This window comes from Somniosus microcephalus, chromosome 25, assembly GCF_052327205.1.
Source record: "Somniosus microcephalus isolate GS21.2 chromosome 25, FLI_Smic_1.0, whole genome shotgun sequence".
Taxonomy (NCBI): domain Eukaryota; kingdom Metazoa; phylum Chordata; class Chondrichthyes; order Squaliformes; family Somniosidae; genus Somniosus; species Somniosus microcephalus.
This window is the reverse complement of record NC_141011.1, coordinates 46,524,023-46,545,155: the sequence shown is the minus strand read 5'-3', so window position 1 is coordinate 46,545,155 and position 21,133 is coordinate 46,524,023. Positions and strand designations below refer to the sequence as shown.

Below are 21,133 nucleotides of genomic sequence, written 5' to 3'. Positions count from 1 at the left end.
GCTTTGAATCCTGCCTTCTTTTTTCATTCCTTTGCACTCCTGGCTAGACTTTAATCTTGGTGACTTTTGTTTTGGGCCCTTGCCTCCTACCAGAGCCTGAGCATTAAGACAAAAGGCTGTTTACACTAATAGACTCCAGGGCCTTTCAAGCCAGGAACTAATAGCACAGTGGTAACCGAATAGAATTGAACATTTCAACATTTTTCCATCTGTTCACAAAACCAATATTGACCCAAGCCCCCCCACTGCACGTCTGCCTTAGTCAAAGTTTTACCAGACAAATAAGGTTTAAACAGAACGGACCCCAGGAGGTGAGGCTAAAGGAGAGAGGATAATAGGATCCCCAGGGCGGTGCTCTCCCACCAGCTCAGTGGACGGGCCAAACTCCCTTGTCTTAGCCCGCAGGAGTATGGCTTATCTCGACAGGCCTGACTCCAAGCAGCCTGTCTCAGTGGGCCTGTCTGAGGCCGTCCATTGTCCTTCCCTTGAGGAGAAGGCTGGCCCAAGGTGACGGTGATCGCTTCCATCCACTTATGTTATCTGGAGAATTAGGTTTTAACAAAACAGATCACGTTTAATTAGAATCTAATTCAAAATACCTCAAGTGAAATGATCTGGGATGCAAACGTATAAGGTCCATGCAGGCCTCAACTGCAAAAACAAGATTAATTCCCCTATTCAATATATATTATTTAAAATATATATTTTAATTATATTTTAAAAAAATCAATTTCAACAGCAACTTGTATTTATTAACGTAGTAAAACATCCCAAGGTGCTTCACAGGATCGTTATCAAACAAAATTTGACACCGATCCACATAAAGAGCTATTAGGGTCAGGTGATCAAAAGCTTGGCCAAAGAGGCAGGTTTTAAGGAGCGCCTTAAAGGAGGAACGAGAGCTGGAGAGGTTTAGGGAGGGAATTCCAGAGCTTAGACACTTAGCAGCTGAAGGCACGGCCGCCAAGGGTGGAGCGATTAAAATCAGGGATGCGCAAGAGGCCAGGATTGGAGGAGCGCAGATATCTCGGAGGGTTGTAGGGCTGGAGGAGATTGCAGAGATCGGGAGGGGGGAGAGGCAGTTTTCCGCAATGATGCGTGTTCCTTTCTAGTATGTAATGAATCTTGTTAGCTGAATCCAGCAACTAATTATGGGCTGGTTAGCAGAAAGACCAATGGAAGCCATTGGACCAACTTTACCACGTTACCCAATAAACTAGAAGTGTTCGCATATTCCCAAGGTCTTAAACGGTAAGTGCGCCATGTGTAAAATCACAAGAGCTTTCCCAGTGCTAAAAGCTTTCCTGCTAGAAAATGAGCCTGCATAGTCATCGTGTGAAGACAACATCAACTGCAACTTGCAATTATAGAGCGCCTTTACTGCAGAAAAGTAACCCAAGGCACGTCACAGATGCATAATGAAACATGAATGCCAAGCCAAAGGGGTGAATGAAAGCTTGGTCAAGGAGATGAGTTTTGTTTGATAAGGTTGTTGCTGTTGAGCTGCTCTGGCTATGATCAGATAGGCAAGAGTGGAACCAACAACAACCTGCATTTATATAGCACCTTTAACATAGTAAAACGTCCCAAGGCGCTTCACAGAAGCGTTGTCAGACAGAATTTGACACCGAGCCACATAAGGAGATGTTAGGGCAGCTGCCCAAAAGCTTGGTCAAAGAGGTAGGTTTTAAGGAGCGTCTTAAAGGAGGAAAGAGAGGTAGCGAGGTTTAGGGAGGGAATTCCAGAGCTTAGGGCCTAGGCAGCTGAAGGCACGGCCGCCAGTGGTGGAGCGAAAAAAAATCAGGGATGCGCAAGAGGCCAGAATTGGAGGAACGCAGAGATCTTCGAGGGTTGTAGGGTTGGAGGAGGTTACAGAGATAGGGAGGGGTGAGGCCATGGAGGGATTTGTAAACAAGGATGCAGAATAGCTGCTTAGGTGAGGCAGAGGAGGGCTGGCAACACCTATGGGACAGTAGTTGAGCAGAGTACAGAGTCTCCAAGAGAAGGGAGAAAATAAAACTGGTTTGGTCACCTGTCCTAATATCGCCTTGATATTAGGGCAGGTGTGGTCCAGTTGGTAGCACACTCACCTCTGAGTCAGAAGGTTGTGGGTTCATAGTCCTGCTGCAAGAGGAATTGAGCACATAAAGCTAGCCTGACACTCCAGTGCAGTGCTGAGGGAGTGCTGTACTGTCAGTTGAGTCGTTAAACCGAGGCCCCGACTGCTCTCTCAGGTGGACGTAAAAGATCCCATGACACTATTTTGAAGAAGAGCAGGGGAGTTATCCCCGGTGTCCTGTGCCAATATTTATCCTCAATCAGCATCACTAAACCAGATTATCTGGTCATTATCACAGTGCTGTTTGTGGGAGCTTGCTGTGCGCAAATTGGCTGCCGCATTTCCCACATTACAACAGTGACTCCACTTCAAAAGTACTTCATTGGCTGTAAAGCGCTTTGAGACGTCCGGTGGTCGTGAAAGGCGCTATAGAAATGCAAGTCTCTCTCTCTTATGTGGCTCAGTGTCAAATTTTGTTTGATTCCCGTTCCTGTGAGACACCTTGGGACGTTTTACTACATTAAAGGTGCTATATAAATGCAAGTTGTTGTTGTGTGTTTGAAGTTTCACAAGTTACTTCATGATGTATATTGTGACAATCTAAACGCAAGAGGAAATAAATGATCCCGCTGTCTAATCTTTGCATCTTGTAAGTACTGGTGTTACACTAAAAGCCCACAATGCAGGCAGAGCCCTCTATTACATGTTGTAAACTTAAGTCACTAATGCAAAATCCTAGGCTATAAACTAAGGCCCTTGTAGATCAAATGCACCATCATTAGCTGGTAATGAAAGTGTTTTTTAGAGTTTTATTACTGTCATTGTCTGCCCACGCTACTATCATCACCCTTTCAGAGGGAGTACATCTTCCCTTCATGATACGAGCACCAGTAAGCCTGCAGTATGTGTGGATAAATGCACAGGTTTCATTTGTTATTTCAGTTATTAACAAATCACCCTCCTATTAAACAATTCTCTTAATGTCTCCTCACCCCTCCCAGACCTTCCCTTTTGTTCTTCCATCCCCTCCCCCATTTCCCAGCTCCCAAACTTGCTTCATAATCTGTTTCATTTCCTGCTTTTTTCTCTCAGTTCTGACGAAGGGTTTCGGCCTGAAACGTTGACCCTGTTTCACTCTCCACGGATGTTGCCTGGCCTGCTGAGTTTTTCCAGCGTTTCCTGTTGTTATTATAAACCATTCTGTAGATTTCTTTTCGGATTTTTGCAACGATAATCGTTTCAGCCAGTGTCAGCCAGTGGCTCAGTGGGCAGCACCCTTGCCTCGGAGTCAGAAGGTTGTGGGTTCAAGTCCCACTCCATGAGACGTGAGCACATAAAGCTAGGCTGACACTCCCAGTGCAGTACTGAGGGAGTGCCGCACTGTCGGAGGTGCTGTCTTTCGGATGAGACGTTAAACCAAGGCCCCGTCTGCTCTCTCAGGTGGACGTAAAAGATCCCATGGCACTATTTTGAAGAAGAGCAGGGGAGTTAGCCCCGGTGTCCTGGCCAATATTTATCCCTCAATCAACGTAACGAAAACAGATTATCTGGACATTATCACGTTACTGTTTGTGGGAGCTTGCTGTGCGCAAATTAGATGCCACGTTTCCAACTTTACAACAGTGACTCTATTTCATTGGCTGTAAAGTGCTTTGAGACGTCCGGTGGTCGTGAAAGGCGCTATATAAATGCAAGTCTTCCTTTTTGTATGTGATCCCAGACAGGGGCAGCCACAGGGGTGTCAACACCGACCTCACTGACCATGAGCTGGTGGGGGTCGGAATCAGCTACCCGCCTCTGATCGGACTCCAGTGATCCCGGCCGGAGGCGCGCGAGGGTGACCATCAGGGTCAGGTACACCCATGAAGTCTCTCAAACTTCAACAGCCTGCGGTCATAGGCCGAGGTACCAGAGGCAACCGGATTTCTCCCCCCCACCGCCCCTCTGCTCTTCGGACTCAAATGGTTCCACGGGTGTTGGTTGCAAAGCAAAGGCCTAGAGATTTGACTGGCCAGCCCCGCCTCCTTTGGGTGCTAAACGCCTTACTAAGCCTCCAATAGGGTGGGCTGAAAGAGCACACCCCTTACAAGTGGGAAGTGGGGCGTCCGCCATATTGGTAAAGGACAAAAAAAATCAGCGTGCATTGCCCACATGGCCTGAAACAGGCGTTGCGCCCTTTTCAAACTGCAAATAAACGCCTGTTTAAGGCCCCGTTGGCAAGATTGGTTTGCCCTGAGTACAGCTGGCGCTGGCTGTACTCGGGAAAAACCAGGCTTACCTGCAGCAGGTAAGATTTTTAAATGTTTACTTACTTTAATGTGGAGCCGGTCATCCATTCTGCTTCGCTGGCAAGCTGCCTGTTACTCTCCGCAGCTCACCAGCTTGATGATAATGAGGCCCCCTAGCCCTATTATCAATGTGTCTTGGAACTCACCGTTCAGCCGCAGGGATTGGTTCCTGCGGCCCTCGTGTGGCCCAAATATGACATGCCTGAATTTCTGAGCCATGGGGCTGGATTTTCATTGAGGAGGCGGGTAGGGGGCGGGACTACAACTTTCGGGGTTGTAGTCCCGCCTCCATCGAGTTCTAGCCAACCCACGCGATTTTCACTTGATTGACCTTGTTGAGCCCACCCAGCGAGCTCAGTAGGCCAATTAAGGGCCACCCGGCAACAGGTGACATCACAGATTGATATTTCATCTGTCAAGACCTTTTGACAGGTGAAATATCAGTGTTTGACAGCTGTTTGAACCTGTCAAACACTGACAATCTGTACTCCAGGTTAATTCCTTCCTCTCAGGATGATTTAGAGATCTCTCCAGAACAGAAAGCTGAATGGTACAGATTTTTGACAGATTGCGGCCATTCTGCTTTCTGTGCCGGTGAGATGAGGGACTCCCAAGACCTGAAGGAAGGCTGTAAAGGTAAGTAAAACTTCTTTAAACACTTTAAACACACGAAACACACTTACCTCTGCACTCATGCACCCATCACTCACCTGAACACCGGACATCTCGACCCTGCCTTGCTAACTTGGTGTGGTTTGGAGCCATCGGGAATCCCACACTTCAAGAATAAAAATAGGGATTAGGCTAAAAACTGCCTGTTAACTACCTGTTAACAGGCACTTAATTGGCACTAATCCCCTTCCCACCTCAGGGAGGCGGGTCCCAGTGCGGGTCGGGTATCCGCCTCCTTTGAAACTGGCATGAAGGCGGGTTGGGGGCGGGATGGGTTCGTGCCCCCAGATTTTGGGATTTTAACCCCCCACACGCCTCCAATCCCGCCTCCACGGCCCAATGAAAATCCTGCCAATAGACTTTTCGGTCCTCATTCTGGGTTTTTTCTGCCAATTAAAATATTTTTAATTATGCTTCAAATGAGATCATGAACTGGCTGAGAGGAAATAAATGAACCAGAATTTAACCCTTCTACTACAACAACAACAACTTGTATTTATATAGCGCCTTTAACGTAGTAAAATGTCCCAAGGCGCTTCACAGGAGTATTAGAAGACAAAAAATTTGACACCGTTCCACATAAGGATAAATTAGGGCAGGTAACCATAAGCTTGGTCAATGAGTTGGTTTTAAGGAGCGTCTGAAAGGAGGAAAGAGAGGTAGAGAGGTGGAGAGGTTTAGCCAGGGAATTCCAGAGCTTAGGGCCTAGACAACAGAAGGCACGGCCACCAATGGTGGAGTGATTATAATCAGGGATGCTCAAGAGGGCAGAATTAGAGGAGCGCAGATATCTCGGGGGGGGTTGTGGGGCTGGAGGAGATTACAGAGATAGGGAGGGGCATAATCCTTACTTTGTGTCGAACGATCTGGGGTAGTGTCTTGTGAATGAAACAGAGGAAATGTAATAAGGATTGGAGCAAAACTGCAAAAAACAAATATCCGTATTGAGCAAACAAGGCAATGTCCAGGGAGAACGGTTCTCTTACAGTCTGCGCACCACAAAGCTGCTTGGTGAAACGGGTTAAGGTGAGCTCCATGGATGGGGAGAAAAAGAAAAGAAAGAACTTGCATTTATATAGCGCCTTTGACAACCTCAGGATGTCCCAAATCGCTTTACAACCAATGAAGTACTTTTTGAAGCGTAGTTACTGTTGTGATGTAGGAAATGCAGCAGCCAATTTGCACACAGCAAGCTCCCACAAACAGCAATGTGATAATGACCAGATAATCTGTTTTTGTTATGTTGATTGAGAGATAAATATTGGCCAGGACACTGGTGATAACTGCCCTGCTCTTCTTCAAAAATAGTGTCATTTAGGATCTTTTACGTCCACCTGAGAGAGCAGACGGGGCCTGTAAGGTTCGCAAAATTCCCACATTCCCCAAGGTTATTAATGAAAGGGACCCTGTATGGACAATTTTAAAAGGGTACCCAAAAGATGGCGTCCGCACCTCGTGGCCAAAAGCCTGTAAGATTTTACAAGCTTGGACTCTGCAGCACAAACAGGCAGTTTTGGGAAATCGAAACTTAAAATGCATTTCTGTGAAAAGGACTTTGTGTTTGAAAAACCAGACAGCTAGGCAAACCCTGAATGTGCATTGTGTCAGATCGAAACAGGTCAAACCCAGTTAGGCCTAAACATGAGGCCATTAGTTTGTCCACGTAAATAATCGGAAACAGCTCAAGGGAGCCACCAAGGCTGGACAGGCCGATTAAAATGCATTAATGACAATACAACCCGGACATCGGGGCCATCGGGTACGATAAACAGTCATCTAAAGCCAGTTAACTTAGATTGGTATAATCATTTAAAACAGCCCGCCAAAAGTTGGACAATAGACTGACCTGATTTGGCGCGCAGACAAGGGCCTTCAGAAGGAGTATAATTGTAGGCCCATCGGTAACCAACGCTCTCTTGCTCTCTTCCTCCCGCGCTTGCTGCCTGGCCACTGCTTGTGTCTTCCCAAATCCATCATGGACGCCCGGTATCGCACCAGGCAAACACGGGCAAACCAGGCCAGACGAGACGGGACGAGATGAGATGAGATGAGATGAGACGAGACGAATTGGAAGAAGATTGAAGAACGCTTCGAATAATCGGGCCTTCAATCCAGCTAGCCTGCGAACATCTTCATGCAAAATTCGACTGCTGCCACCCGAAGAAGAGGAACCATCACCCCTGCGAGGTAAAGTACCCAAGCAAAGACTTTAATTTCGGGGTACTTTACCTGGACGATGCCCTTGCAGCGCCCTGAGACCACGTGACGACGGCAGGCCCCAGAGAGCACAAAGAGCGAACCCCAAACCCCACAACCGTTTTAACTCAGCAGATCTTGACTTGGTGAGCATGAATTCCTGGCCCCTCTTAGCTTAATCTAGTTAGGTATAGGGGTGGGATAAGGATAAGGGGATTGTTAACGTAGTTTGTTTTCCCTCGATGTGCCGTGTGTTCCCCATTCCCATTTAAGTGTATTTTCTTTTTGATAAGCCTGTAACTACATAGTGATTTTCTCAGTATCTGTAATTTTTATTATCGTTTTAATAAAGTTCACGGTTTTCTTGTACCAAACCAACTGTCTACTCGTTTTTCTGTATCGGCGCCTACACCTAAGTCCGGTGTCGAGAACCCAGGGGTGTGGGAGCGATTCGAACCGCTCACAGGCAGTCAGGGGCATAACTGACTGGCCACACGCCACCCCCTACAGGCCTCGGTTTAACGTCTCATCCAAAAGACGGCACCTCCGACAGTGCAGCACTCCCTCAGCACTGCACTGGAGTGTCAGCCTAGATTTTTGTGCTCAAGTCTCTGAAATGGGACTTGAACCCACAACCTTCATGACTCAGAAGCAAGAGTGCTGCCCACTGAGCCACAGCTGACACATTACAGCTGTACTGGGTTAAGCAGGGAAAAATAACCACACAGGGACTGCGTTCAGTTCTGGGCCCCGCACCTCAGGAAGGGTATATTGGCCTTGGAGGGGGAGCAGCCCAGATTCACCAGAATGATACCGGGGCTAAAAGTGTTGTTATTAGCACAGGCCATATAGACTAGGCTTGAATTCTCTTGAGTATAGAAGATTAAAGGGTGATCTAATTGAGGTGTTTAAGATGTTTAAAGGATTTGATAGGGTAAATACTGAGAAACTATTTCCTCTGGTGGGGGGAGTCCAGAACAAGGGGGCAGAACCTTAAAATTAGAGCCAGGCCGTTCAGGGGTGATGTCAGGAAGCACTTCTCCACACAAAAGGCAGTGGAAATCTGGAACTGTCTCTCCCAAAAAGCTGTTGAGGCTGGGGGTCAATTGAAAATTTCAACACTGAGATTGGTAGATTTTTATTAGGCAAGGGTATTAAGGGTTAGGGAATCAAGGTGGGTAGATGGAGTTAAGATACAGATCAGCCCTGATCTAACTGAATGGCGGAACAGGCTCGAGGGGCTGAATGGCCTATTCCTGTTCCTATGTAGAAGCTCCATTTCTGATTGCTGTCCAGTGACCTCTCCCGGAAAGTGTGCGGGCGTGGGTCTGGGGTGAGGAGAGGACCGGCCTCAGCCGTGATCCCGCCCACCAGTCGTGATCAAAACAGCCCGCTGACGCTGTCTGTCTAGACTCTGACGTGAAGAACGGTCATCTGGGTGAGGTAGGAGAGGGCGCTGGTGCCCATTGCACTGTAACCCATCAAGAGTCGGCACCTTCGGGAGAGATGGGCGGGGGGGGGGGGGGCGGTCAGAAAAAAGAGAAGTGCTTGACGAAATGTTTCGAAGAGGTTGTGCGCTGTTTGAGCTGTGTATAACATCCTCATGCATTCCGATGATGCGGGAGGTACGATTTCACTATTAATTCCTGACTTCAATTAAAAGCTTTAATCGCTCAGCTTAAAAGAGAGGCCGTAGCAACAAAAATCAATCCATCTTAAGAACGCTGCTGTGGATTTAGTCCAGCGTATACCCGCTCCATCCAATTTGCTCGTGGATAGTTTTATATTTTGTCTGCCTGATTTGTTGTTTCTCATTGAAGTAGGAGTTACGAGTCTCAAGCTCCTGTGGAGAGTGAATAAAGAAGCCTGTGGTAAATACTGACAGAAAAAGTAAATTAACATTCCCACTGGCTACATATTTTACGCTTTGCTGAGGAGCCTTTTTCTTCGAGTGCCCATTTTTTTTTCACTGAGAAAACACCTCAGGGTGGTGAACTGTGGAGTTTATTAACTAGGCCGAGACACTCTGCCCAGCAGGGCTCCTCCCGCACTCCTGAGAGAGGCCAACAGCGCGGATAAAACACTATCTGCTGCAGGATTCTGGGAAATGGTTCATCTCCATGCTGTGCGTCCAATCAGGGCTGAAAGGGAAAAGCAGCCACCTGCAGAACGGCTCCCCCCCACCTCCCCCCACCCCCCGCTGCTCGCCTTAATCTTCAAGACCTGGGGCTGTGGGCACTTCATCCCCACCCCTTCGCTTCTGAACCGAAGGAGGGCATTCTTTCATTATCCTCTGATGCTGTTAACCCTCTGCCTCCAAAAAACAAAAGCAGCAATCGGCGCCGAAATCCGTTTGCAGAGCTTCCCCGCACCACATTTTCCCCGCCTGCAGAACTCCCTCCCCCCCCACCCCTGCGCAGGGGTCGCTTTGAGGAGCGTGCGAGAGCCGTGCTCCCCCACTGCCCCCCCCACCCGCACCCCACAGCAGCGTGCGTCTGTAAAACCGCCGCTGGGCTCGTTTCTTGGCCTCTTCCCTACAGCCGAGCAGTTTAAACACAGTTAGCCATTGCTTACTGAACCAGTAGTCGCTGCTCCAGTAGGGGGTGGCCAACTCTCCAGGATTACCCTGGCGCCTCCAGGAATCTCCAGGAGACCGCCTCCAGCAAATACCTGGGAGGAAATCATAGGAGGCATTAAAAAAAAAGGTACGATAGCAAAATACTGCAAATGCTGGAAATCCGAAACAACAGAAAATGCTGGAAAAACTCAGCAGGCCAGGCAACATCTGCGGAGAGAAAATAGAGTCAATGTTTCAGGTCGAAACCCTTTGTCAAGACGAAGGGTTTGACCTGAAACGTTGACTCTGTTTCTCTCTCCACGGATGTTGCCTGGCCTGCTGAGTTTTTCCAGCATTTTCTGTTGTTATTAAAAAAAGTGGCCTAGAAATTCAGTGGGCTTTGCGCCCAGTTAAGGCCCAAAGAGGGCCTCTGCGCCAGTAGAGGAGGTTGCGCTGATATTGAGCTTGGCGGTAATGGCGGCGGTAGCCGGTAGCGCTGCGCCGGCACCGATGACGTCATCGGTGTGCGCAGTGCCCCGTTTCCGCCCCGATGCCGGCCCAACCCCCATATTCAGTTGCCGCCGCCTCCTCCGTGGCGGCCGCTACTAACATCCGGAGATCAGGGCCTTACTGCAGCCTTAGTGGGGCGCATAAAGGTGGAGGTGCGACCGGCTGCTTTTTCGGCGGCCGCCTGCCCGCACCTCCTTCCCCAGCTTCCTCCACCACCCGCCCCCGCGGCATTGCCGGCTGCTTTCCGCGAGCCCGGCACTTCTCCGTGGTGCCGGGCTCATTTGCCGGCACAATCCAGCGGCGATCTCCCCGTTGCAGGCACCTCCACCTTAAGAGAAGGAGGAGGCCTGCAGTACCGCAGCCTGCCGCACCGCATCGGGTGGCGCAGCGGCACCTAGAGCGCTGAAATTCAGTTTCAGCGCCCCAAGCGGGGGCGGGCACACCCTGGAACAGCGCCCAGTTCCGACTTGGGGCGCAAAAACTGAATATCTCACGGGCGCAACTGGCTCCGCGCGCAGCGCTAACTTTTGGGCGCAAGCCAGCTGGCGGGCCCAAACTGAATTTCTAGGCCAGTGTGTTTTAAAAGAAAAATTCTTTCGAACACCGATGGCCCAGATTTTCCGGGGCCTCCGACTTCGCGAGTGAGGCCCCCTCAAGTTTCGGGCTTCCACGTGCGATGCACGTGCGCGAAAACCTGGAACTTGCGATCTGTCAAGATTTTGCTCGACGGACCGCACGAATCCGCAGGAAATGGACGATCGCGGGCGGAGAGTCGGGCTATTTGCCCAACTACTGCCCAGCGAATGCCCGCGAAACCCTTACACCCGGTAAAAGCCAGTGTAAGGCCTGCTTTTACAAGCGTAAGAGTTTAAATAAATATTAAAGCAACATTTTTTAAACATCCACAAACATTTAAAATTAGTTTAGGTTACTTCTGGCCCTGTTGAAAAAGTGTCACAATTTATTTTCAACATATAAAATTTTTGTTTTAAATGTTTAATTAGATTTTAATTAATTTTGAACATGTGTGCATGTCACTGGTTGCGTCCTGGTATGTTATTCATATTTTGGGTTTTTTTTCCATCTCACCAACTTCACCCCACCCCCATTCTCCTCATCGGAATACAGGGTTAGAACTTGGTCTTCGATGCGCCCAAGTCCTGACAGAAAACCGGGCCTAAACATACCGATTTCGCGGGGCTGTGTCCCACATCCCGGCAACACCTTACATTTATATAGCGCCTTTAACATAGTGAAGTGTCCCAAGGCGCTTCACAGGAGTGGGTATCAGACAAAATTTGACGCCGTTCCACACAAGGAGATATTAGGGCAGGTGAGGTAGAGAGGTGGAGAGGTTTAGGGAGGTAATTCCAGAACTTAGGGCCTAGGCAACAGAAGGCACGGCCACCAACAGTCGAGCGATTAAAATCGGGGATGTGCAAGAGGGCAGAATTGGAGGATCGCAGAGATCTCGTGGGGTCTGTAAGAGGTATTAACCCATTTAAAACAAGTAGGTTACTAGTCTCCAGGACTTCCCCCTGTCCCTAGGTCTAACTAACCTCCAGGAACCAATACTAGGTCAACCCCTTGATCTGCATTGCTCACTGCACGTAGCCATGCAAAGAAACCCAAGTGTATCATTGCTCTGTTCCTGCAAGCACCATGCAATCAAGGGGTGCAGTACTTCCATAAATATATGTGAAGCTACATTGAACTCTACAACGGCTCATAAATATATGAGAATGTACGTCTAAATATACAAATGGATTAATAAAATAAAAAATAAACAGATTGATGCCTGCATTAAAATAGCAGACAGAGGAATGTTATACGAGTGTGTTAAGCATTCACCGGTTTATTGTCACCAGACATTTTTAAGCTAAAATAACTCAAAAAGTGGGTGAAGGAATAAAATAACTAACCATCGCCCTAACAATAAATTCTTTGTCGGAGCTTGTAGTGTAGGTCCTTTCCTTTCCTTCCCCTCGGTGGTGAACATGGCTCAGTGGGCAGCACCCTCACCTTCTAACTCAGAAGGTTGTGGGTTCAAGTCCCACTCCATGACTTGTAGCACATAAATCTAGGCTGACACTCCAGTACAGTGCTGAGGGAGTGCTGCACTGTCGGAGGTGTCGTCTTTTGGATGAGAAGTTAAACCGAGGCCCCGTCTGCTCTCTCAGGTGGATGTAAAAGATCCCGTGGCACTATTTCGAAGAAGAGCAGGGGAGTTATGCCCGGTGTCCTGGCCAATACTTATCCCTCAATCAACATCACTAAAACACAGTGGCCTAGAAATTGGGTTTTGGCTTAGCCAGGGCTTTAGCGCCGGAAATTAGTGCCGGCGCTAAGTCCCCTGCGCACGCCAAAAATTCAGTGGCGCCGCGCCCAAACGGCTGCCGGCGCTACTGAAGGGTCTTAGCGCCTGGAAAAGGGCGCTAACTGCCGTTTCGCGCCGCAATTCCGGTGCTGCGGCACCCGATGCGGTGCGGCAGGCTGGGGAAGTGCAGGCCTCCTCCTTCCGTTAAGGAGGAGCTGCCTGCACCCGGCCGCGGCCCGCGCAAATCTCCTCAAAAATGAGCCCGGCACCTCGGACAAGTGCCGGGCTTGCATCTGTTCCGGGGGGAGAAGTCTGGGGAGGGAGCTGCGGGCAGGCGGCCGGCGGGAAAGCGGCCGGCCGCCGCGCCTCCTTAAAGCGCCGGCGCAGACTCCGGCAGCACTCGTTTGCCGGAGTCCCGGCAGCACTCGTTTGCCGGAGTCTTAGTTGCGGCTGCCACTGGCGAGGCGGCCGCAACTGAATTTCGGCTTGGGGCCGGGTTACCACGGCAACCGGGACGCTGCGCACACCGATGACGTCATCGGTGCCGGCGCAGCGCTACCGGTCTACCGCCGCGGAAGGGCCCCAGGCAATTTAGGAACCGGCGCCAATTGCAGCGCTAGGCCCTCTAGCGCCGCAAAATCGGTGCTAAGGGCACTGAATTTCTAGGCCATTATCTGGTTATTATCACATTGCTGTTTATGGGACCTTGCTGTGCGCAAATTGGCTGCGGCGTTTTCCACATTACAACAGTGACTCCACTTCAAAGGTACTTCATTGGCTGTAAAGTGCTTTGGGATGTGCTGAGGTCATGATAGGTGCTATATAAATGCAAGTCTTTCTTAAGTCTCCTCAACTTTATCTCCTCTATTCACTTATAAGGCACTTTGAGGTATTTCTCTGCGTGCATGGGTGCTATACAGTGGCAGGTTGTTGTTGACTAGAAAGAGTTAAAAATGTTGCCAGGCACTCGCACGTTCACAGCGACATGCTGCACAATAAGGTAGCAAATCAGGGAAAATTGATGCTGAGAATTTTTATGGCGAGCGAACTGTAGGACCTCATCAAATTAATAGCATTTCACTGTTCTCCAGGGTCAACCTGTGGGTTCCACAGACGGTTCTCATTAGACTGAGCTGCTGTTTGCACGGTTTCTGTCTTGCTCGAGTATATTGTGCTTTTTTTTTCCTTCAGGAATTTCAATAAGAAAGAGAGAGAGGGGGAGAGAAAGACACCGTTGCCGTGTTTCTCATCATTAAAGGTGCCTGGAATCCAGGCCAGGCCACAGTGGGAGGTAACACTAGCTTCCAGCCTGCCTGGCCCTGACTGGTGACATAAATAACCTTCAGTGCGACATGTCATCTGCTGAGTGCTGGCTTAGGCTGCTAATATGGCACGCTCGTCGAGAGAAAGAAAAACTCATCTGCTCGCTGGCGAGATGGTCTTGGAAACACGAAGCGATTTTTAAGGTCACTCTTTAGGCACATGGTCATTTTAACCCGAACTCTCCGGGCGGGAGACCCGCGGGATCGGGCGGAACACCGCTTTTAATCCCCGTCCCAGTATTGCTCTCCATTGACTTGAACGGGGAACAAAATTGGGCGGAGTGTGAAACCAATGTTGCACCCGATCCCGCCAGTTGCCCGACGGGTGGGTGAGGTTAGAATTGCTCCCAAGGTTAAGGGGTTATTTGATTGAGTGTTTTAGGATTTTGAAAGGAATTAATAGGGTAGATAGAGAAAAACTTTTTCCGCTGAGGTGGGGGTGCTGGGTGGGTACAGGACAAGGGGACATATCCTTAAACTCAGAGCCTAGCCTTTCAACAGAGACGTTAGGAAACACTCCTTCGCGCAAGGGGTGGTAGAAGTGTGTCGCTCTCTCCCACCAAAAGCAGTAGATGCTAGCTCGATTAATCATTTTAAATCTGAGATCGATAGATTTTTTTTTCTAGCCAAGTGCATTAAGGGATAAGGAGCCGAGACAGGTGGATGGAGTTAGGATACAGATCAGCCATGATCTTATTGAATGGCGGGATAGGCTCGAGGGGCTGAATGGCCTGTTCCTATGTTGTGAGGAAAGCTTAGCTCGAGCTGCCCCTCCTTCCAACTCCCAGACCAATGCTGAGCAGTTACATTGGGTGCCAGCCTCCCTCTAGCACCTTGCCCAAGGGACCATTCTTCATGGGGGAGCGAGGTGGTATCACCCGGGTTTGCCGACCATGGAGTGCACCACAGCTCAGGCCCGAGCCAGCCTCTGCCCCCATACCGTCTCCAGCAGGGGCTATGGGATGGCGAGCAGGGGTTTGTCACCCTGGTTAATTGTTCCCCTCCCTCCCCAGAAGCGTGTTGACCAATACACCCAGCTGAGATCAACTTGCCCGGCAAACTCACGGAATAAACCCCCCATCTTATGGCAGCGGCACGCGCCCGAATTTCCAACTTGCTCTCCAGGCGGGCGAGGCTTCCCACCAGCAACACGGCATTGTTAAATTACACCTCGACTTAAAGTAATATTTTGTTTCAGAAGCATTGCTCCCCATCGGCACACCACGCCTTCGAGCATGTTACTCCCATTTAAACACAGGGCCCAGCACCCAAAGTACAGAGCAGAAAGCTGCAGCGTGTCTTCTGAAAGTATGTGCCAATCAACGTGGCCTAAGGTCAGGCTCAGAAAATAAAACCCATTTCCTCGGCAACTCACTTAAAATTGGAACCATACCCCCAGGCACATGAGCCGGGCCTGTGTTTAGTGGGGGAATAATAATGACTGCTGTCCTCTGAGTGTTGTTAGGTTATCATTGACTGAGCTGTAGTCAGTCCAGCTCTAGCATTAAGACCAACCTCACAGACAGACCCTGGTGGAAGGGGAGTTCTTTAAAGGCGCTGTGACAGGAAGCACTGGCCATCCACTCAGACTTCAAACCTTTTCACCTTGCAATCCAGTTGTGAGAGAGCGACACCGAAACGGCCTTCATGAACCGCGCCCCCGTCTTGGGCTCCTTTCTCGTCTGAGGCCCATCAGAAACCGATTTGGAAAACGGAGGCTTTGGACTCCTGCGACAGGTCTGCAGGAGGAGGGAGGGGCCCAGATGATAATATAATCTATGTGAATGATTGCTGTTCTCGGAACGGTCCCTATGTGTTTTTAAAAAAAAAAAAAATTAACTTGGATTCTGTGAGCCTGGGAATATCGAGGCAGGCTTGTGGGAAGTGTTACTGAGCCAGTGTTGCATCAGAACAACAACAACAACTTGTATTTATATACCACCTTTAACGTAGTAAAACGTCCCAAGGTGCTGCACAGGAGCATTTTAAGACAAAAAATTTGACACCGAGCCACATAAGGAGAAATTAGGGCAGGTGACCAAAAGCTTGGTCAAAGAGGTAGGTTTTAAGGAGCGTCTTAAAGGAAGAAAGAGAGGTAGTGAGGCAGAGAGGTTTAGGCAGGGAATTCCAGAGCTCAGGGCCTCGGCAACAGAAGGCACGGCCACCAAAGGTGGAGCGATTATAATCATGGATGCTCAAGAGGGCAGAATTAGAGGAGCGCAGATATCTCTGGGGGTTGTGGGGCTGAAGGAGATTACAGCGATAGGGAGGGGCGAGGCCATGGAGGGATTTGAAAACAAGGATGAGAATTTTGAAATCGAGGCGTTGCTTAACCGAGAGCCAATGTAGGTCAGCGTGCACAGGGGGTAATGGATGAACGGGACTTGGTGGACTTTGATTTCAGGAGATGGTTTTATTCCTGTTCCTGGCTGGGGTGGAGATCGCCTTTACAGAAGGTAAGTACTGTAGAAAATATATGGACAGAGTGATCTCCTGGAAGAATTTCGATCGCCTAGATGGGTCGGAGAGGAATTTCCCAGATTTTTTTCTCCCAAATTGGCCATTGGGTCTTTGTCTGGTTTTTCGCCTCTCCCGGGAGATCACATGGGTTCGGGTAGATGCAGAGTGATATAAGATTTGAGGTTGGGATCAGATCAGCCATGATCTTATTGAATGGTGGAGCAGGCTCGAGGGGCCGATTGGCCTACTCCTGCTCCTATTTCTTATGTTCTTATGTTCTTACAGTTCTGGATGAGCAAAAACTTTATCCAATTAAATATTGGGAAAACCAAAGCCATTGTTTTCGGTCCCTGCCACAAACTCCGTTCCCTAGCCACTGACTCCATCCCTCTCCCTAACATCTGTCTGAGGCTGAACCACACTGTTCGCATCCTTGGTGTCATATTTGACCCTGAAATGGGCTTCCTACCACATATCTGCAGCATAACTAAGACCACCTATTTCCACCTCCATAACATCACCCGTCTCCACCCCTGTCTTAGCTCATCCGCTGCTGAAACCCTCATCCATGCCTTTGTTACCTCTAGACTTGATTATTCCAATGCACTCCTGGCTGGCCTCCCACATTCTACCCTACGTAAACTTGAGGTCATTCAAAACTCGGCTGCCTGTATCCTAACTCGCACCAGGTCCCGTTCACTTATCACCCCTGTGCTCGCTGACCTACATTGACTCCCAGTTAAGCAACACCTCGATTTCAAAATTCTCATCCTTGTTTTCAAATCCCTCCATGGCCTCACCCCTCCCTATCTCTGTAATCTCCTCCAGCCCCACAACACCCTGAGGTATCTGCGCTCCTCTAACTCTGCCCTCTTGAGCATCCTTGATTATAATCTCTCCACCATTGGCGGCCGTGCCTTCTGTTGCCGAGGCCCTAAGCTCTGGAATTCCCTCCCTAAACCTCTCTGCCTCACTACCTCTCTTTCCTCCTTTAAGACGCTCCTTAAAACCTACCTCTTTGACCAAGCATTTGGTTATCTGCCCTAATTTCTCCTTATGTGGAACGATGTCAAAGGTTTTGTCTTATAATCCTCCTATGCAGCACCTTGGGACATTTTACTACGTTAAAGGCGCTATATAAATACAAGTTGTTGTTGTTGTGTCAGGCCTCAGTTTGTTTAATGTAATTTATCAGACCCAGCTCTTGGGTTCAACTCTCTTTCATTTTTCCCTGGCTCTGTAATGATCAGTAACCTGTCATTCTGGAATGGTACACTAGGTGGTGCTGTATGTATATAAGAGTGGGCTACCCACGATGCACCAGGCTACCCACAAGGCAGCAGTCAAGATGGATGCCTCTACAGATACTGTACCTAGTTCACATGTGCTCAATAAAGTGTCTAGCAAAAGCTAGCTGTTCTTAATAAAAACAACTAGTTATTAATGAACATAACATGGTACCAGGATTGGTAAGATCTGCTGAATATTGTGCAACGCGACATGGAGAATTTGAAGCCACCAGAGCGTTTGAAACTCACAGGAAATATCGACTACAATTGGCAGACTTTTAAACAACAATTCGAACTCTACATTGCTGCCATCGGGTAGGGTACGAAGCCAGACACAAGGAAAATAGCGTTGCTGCTCACGGTTGCAGGCCCACAGGTGATAGAGGTATTTAATACATTTGTATTTAATCCAGAGGAGAACAGAGAAAAATTAGACGATGTGCTAAAGAAGTTTGATACACATTGTTCTCCCAAAAAGAATGAAACCTATGAGAGGTACATCTTCCGTTCTCGGACACAGCAGCAAAATGAGACTTTTGATAGCTTTATGACTGATCTGAAACTGAAAGCACAGACATGTAATTTCTCTGAGCTGAAAGCATCCATGATTCGTGACCAGATTGTGTTTGGTATTCATGATAAAAAAAGTCAGGGAACGTCTGTTGAGAGAAACCAAACTAACATTGGAAATTGCTGTGAAAATATGCCAAGCCAGCGAGCTAGCTCGAAAGCACGTGAAGACTTTCAGTGAAATCAATAATGATGCGATTGTAATGAGTGATAATGCTGCTGTCGGTGCTGTGTCCTACAAGGGGAAGAAACGTGGGCAGAACAGAAATGAAAAGCAATCGGAGGATGACATTTTTAATTGTAAATGCTGTGGTTACAAACACCAGTTAAGACAATGCCCAGCGTTTGGAAAAATGTGCACAAAGTGTAATGGAAAGAATCACTTTGCCAAACAATGCTTTTCAAAAGTAAAAACAAAGAAAGGGCAACGAGTTAATGTGATTGAGGACACTGATTTAAGTGAGACATTTTTTGTAGGAATGGTGTCATGTGACAATATAGAAAAGGATACAGAAAATGTGCAGCCCTCAGGAATAAACAATGCTGAACATAATGTCAATGCAGTAAAAGAGGACAAATGGATGATCCCACTGTAGGTAAATGGAGCATTAGTTACATTGAAACTAGACACTGGGGCAAAAGCAAACTTAATCAGTATGAGTGACATTAAAAACATGAAAGAAAAGCCCAAAATACAGAAAAAGTCAGTACTACTGAAGAGCTATAATGGACAGAAAATAGATAGCTTAGGTGTATGCAGACTTAAAGTGACAGTCAAAGACAAAGTGCATCATCTCATGTTTTCTGTTGTGGCTGAAGGACTTGATTCACTACTGGGTGACAAAGCTTGTGAGGACTTAGAACTGGTCAAGAGAGTCTACCGTATAAACTGTGCCATAAGCAGACCAGATGACTCAATGGATTCTGTAGTGAGTAATTTTCAGGATGTGTTCAAAGGATTTGGAGTTCTACCATTCACTTACAAGATCCAGCTAAAGGAGGATGCTCAGCCAGTGGTACATGCTCCACGAAGAGTTCCAGCACCCCTGCGTGACCGGCTCAAGAAAAAACTGGACAGAATGACCACATTAGGAGTCATCAGGAAAGTCGAAGAGCCAACAGACTGGGTTAACTCCATGGTATGTGTAAAGAAAAAGAACAATGATCTAAGAATATGCATGGATCCAAAGGACTTAAATGCAAACATAAAACGTGAACACTACCAGATTCCCAAGCGAGAAGAAATCACCAGTGAAATGTCAGGTGCCAGATACTTTACAAAGCTCGATGCCTCACAAGGGTTTTGGCAACTAAAACTGGATGAAGAGAGCACCAAATACTGTACCTTCAACACACCATTTGGCAGGTATTGTTTCCTCAGAATGCCTTTCGGGATAATACCTGCATCTGAAATCTTTCATAGAGCGATGGAACACATAATTGAAGGTCTGGAAGGAGTTCGGGTCTATGTTGATGACATCATCATCTGGGGCTCCACACTGAAAGAACACAATGAGAGACTGACTAAAGTGCTACAGAGCATACGCCGGAATGGACTGAAGCTCAACAAAGCCAAGTGTCAGTTTGGCGTCCAGGAAGTCACTTTCCTAGGAGATAATCTATCTGGTAAAGGAACAGAGCCAGATATGGAAAAAGTAAACGCCATACTCAAAATGCCCCGACCCACTGACAAAAAAGGAGTGCTACGCATCATGGGGATGATAAACTTCATTGGAAAGTTCATTCCTAACTTGTCAGCCAAGACAGCCTGTCTGCGAGACCTGCTACGTAAAACAAATGAGTTCGCATGGACAGAAAGACATGAACAAGAGTGGATAAACCTCAAAACAGTGCTGACAACCACACCTGTACTCACCTTCTTTGACCCAACAAAAAGAATCAAAGTGTCAACGGATGCATCAAAAGATGGCCTAGGTGCAGTCTTGCTACAAGCAGAGGGTGAAGATTGGAAGCCTGTTGCCTATGCCTCCAGGTCTATGACTGATACTGAGTGTCGATACGCCCAGATTGAAAAGGAATGTCTAGGCTTGGTAGTTGGACTAGAAAAGTTTCATGGCTACATATATGGACTTCCCACCTTCACAGTTGAGACAGACCACAGCCCACTGGTTGCCATCATAAAAAAGAACCTGAATGAGCTGTCTCCAAGGATTCAATGACTCATGATGAAGCTGCAAAGATATGACTTTGAACTGATCTACACACCAGGCAAATACATAGTGTTAGCAGATGCACTATCCCGAGCACCCACAATGAGTCATGTGAGCTCTACTGAAGAAGACGTGGATGTTCATGTGAGTATGGTCACTGCTGCGCTGCCCGTGTCAGACACAAAATCAAAGCAAATGGCAAACGGTTGGTATGGACCTTTTTCATTTAAATGGTAAAGACTATCTAATAGTGATTGACTACTATTCTAACTATCCTGAGATGGCGCTGCTCTCAAGCACCACAGCAAGCAGTGTCATAATGCATGTGAAATCCATCTTCGCCAGACATGGAATTCCCAGGATTGCCGTTAGCGACAATGGTCCGTGCTTCAACTGTAAGGAGTGGCAACAGTTTGCAGCACATTATGACTTTCAACACATCACATCCAGTCCTTTGTATGCTCAGTCGAATGGTAAGGCAGAGAAAGGTGTTCAAGTTCTCAAGCAGCTACTGAAGAAAGCAACAGAAAGCAAGTCTGATCCTTATCTCGCCCTGCTGAGCTACCGAGCCTCACCTTTAGACTCTGGTTCTTCACCTGCTGAACTCCTAATGGGTCGCAAGTTGCGTACCACGCTACCCTGCTGTGCAAAAGAAAAGCAGAGTAAGGAACTGAGACAGAGACTTCAACTGTTAAAGCTGAAATAGAAATCATACTATGACA

The 21,133-nt window shown here is 48.0% G+C and overlaps 1 long non-coding RNA gene across 4 annotated transcripts in view; it reads right to left on the bottom strand.

The window, feature by feature from the left end:
• LOC147100767 (uncharacterized) overlaps nt 1-21,133 on the bottom strand; it is a 43,215-nt gene that overhangs the window by 12,834 nt on the left and 9,248 nt on the right. For all 4 annotated transcript variants that reach the window (XR_015073564.1, XR_015073566.1, XR_015073563.1 and 1 more), the window contains 2 exons: nt 9,790-9,885; nt 6,866-9,058 (listed from right to left, as the gene is read on the bottom strand). This is a non-coding gene — a long non-coding RNA (uncharacterized LOC147100767). The remainder of the gene's footprint in view (nt 1-6,865; nt 9,059-9,789; nt 9,886-21,133) is intronic.